Below are 2316 nucleotides of genomic sequence, written 5' to 3'. Positions count from 1 at the left end.
TTAAACTCTGAATCTTTCTCTACCCCTTATTTCTGAAAATGACATATCTCAAAGCAACAAATGAACAAGACAAATAAACGAAAACTTATAGTCAGAGACAATGGTGTGGTGGTTACCAGACGAAAAGGGGGCTGGGGGAAGGGTAGAAAATGGTAAAGGGGGTCAAATACATGGTAACAGAGGATTTGACTTTGGGTGGTGAACACACAATGCAATATACAGATGATATATTATAGAATTATACGCTTGAAACAAATAATTCTATTAACCAATGTCACCTCAATAAATTTAATAAAATTGTTTAAAAAATGAAAACTACATATCTTTTAAAGAAAAAAAAAACCCTATTTTACTTTATAAATAAAGGTCCTGTTTCTTAGGGATATTTTCAATTATTTTCTCAAATTGTACCAATATTTATTTCTCACCATCTTCCCACTTGTTTATACTTTCCTTATTATTTCTATTCTGATTTTCCTGTTATTGGGTGCTGTCACATGTGCATAGACAAATCTAAAGCAAATTTAGAGAGTAGGTTTTATTTGAGATTTCTTAAAATAGCCTTTTAACTCTCAATTAATAGCCAACAAAGGAAATATAATCCAAGGTATGAAGTATAGGAATAAAATTCAAGTTGGCCGTTTTCTTCTTTTTGCCATTTTGCATTTTTGCTTATTTCAACTTTCTAATTTTGAATAATAATTCTGTACATCTACTGAAGCTCACAGCCTGGATAGATTTTTCTCTTAATTCTTAATAAAGTGCTTAGAATTCATATTACTTACATTTCCTGGGTTATGACAAAGGCTCAATAAATGCATCACTGTTTGATATAGATATTTAGATAGTCAGCTCTTGGTTAAATATTAAATCAAAATTATCTCACTGATTATGCTTTCTTCCTGCACACAAGTACTGCTCATCAACATACTACAGTTTCTTAAAATGTCGATTCAAGCTCCGCTCTCCATACAATTTTATCTAACAATACTAATCAACAATTCTCTTCTTCTTTATAAAAATTTACCATAACACTGGGTCATAAAGTCAAATTATTTTTAGTTGTATTAAGTATGTATACCTTATCTGTTCAACTTTAACATAAATAACTTGTCCATAGGAATAGGCTGCTATTCCTTTATACCTCTTATACAAGCTCAGAAAATTATACAGATTTGGTAAAAATTTCAATAAAAAATTATATTTTTGACTTCTTTTTAGATTCATAGCTGTATTTTATTGAATGCTATAAAATTTTTATGCAAATAGAAGCTCCAGTTCTTTATGCATAGTTCTTCCGAATTTTCTTTTATAGTTCCATCATCAGACAGGAAGATATGGTACTAAGAGAATGCTTTTTCTACTCAAAAAATTACAAAATTATTTTCACTTTAACAATGTTTCACTACATATGTTGGCATATTTTCATATTATAATATGGAATAAGTTAGCAATAGTCACACATCTCATATCCTTATCAAGGTATAAATTTCAAGAATATTTAATACAGATAAAGGACAGTTTTAACAAATTAGAAAGTTTTATTATCTAGTAAAATTTTATCTAGAAAATTTAAGGATTCTTAATATTATAACTTTAGCCAATTTTCACTTTTATAGATAATTTTATCTTTTGTTAAATACAATGGTTTCCCCTTAGGCACAGAGGTTATGTTCCAAGACCCCAGTAAATGCCTGGAACCGAGAATATAGTATCAAACCCTATATATATGATGTTTTTTCCTATACATGCATACACATTACCTTTTCTCTTTGGCATATCCAAACTGTCAGCATAGCTACCTTTGTGCTTTGGGGCCATTACTAAGTAAAATAAGGGTTACTTTAACACAAACGCTTTGATGCTGGTGATAACAGATCTGTAAACAAGAGGGCTACTCAGTAATGTCATACAGTGTAGATATGCTGCATAAGAGATGACTCACATCCTGGGTTGGACAGAGCAGTAGAGCATGAGATTTTATTACACTATTCAGAATGGTGAGCAATTTAAAACTGAATTGTTTATTTCTGGAATTTTCCATTTAATATTCTCAGATCACTGTTGACTGTGGGCAACAAACTGCACAAAGCAAAACAGCAGATAAGGGGGGCTACTGTACCTTCATATTCACATATTTAAAAGTTATAATATAAATAAATAACTAAAAGTTATAATATGCTATACAATTATACAGTTATATTAAAATTCTATAATGTTAATGAATAATTAGATTAATGCACTGATAATGTAAATTTAAGTGTTAATTGAAATTATGGCTATCCGTGTCTGGATATATTATCTTAACTACTTTAA

This window comes from Pteropus alecto, unplaced genomic scaffold, assembly GCF_000325575.1.
Source record: "Pteropus alecto unplaced genomic scaffold, ASM32557v1 scaffold2152, whole genome shotgun sequence".
NCBI classification, from domain to species: domain Eukaryota; kingdom Metazoa; phylum Chordata; class Mammalia; order Chiroptera; family Pteropodidae; genus Pteropus; species Pteropus alecto.
This window is presented reverse-complemented; position numbering follows the sequence as displayed.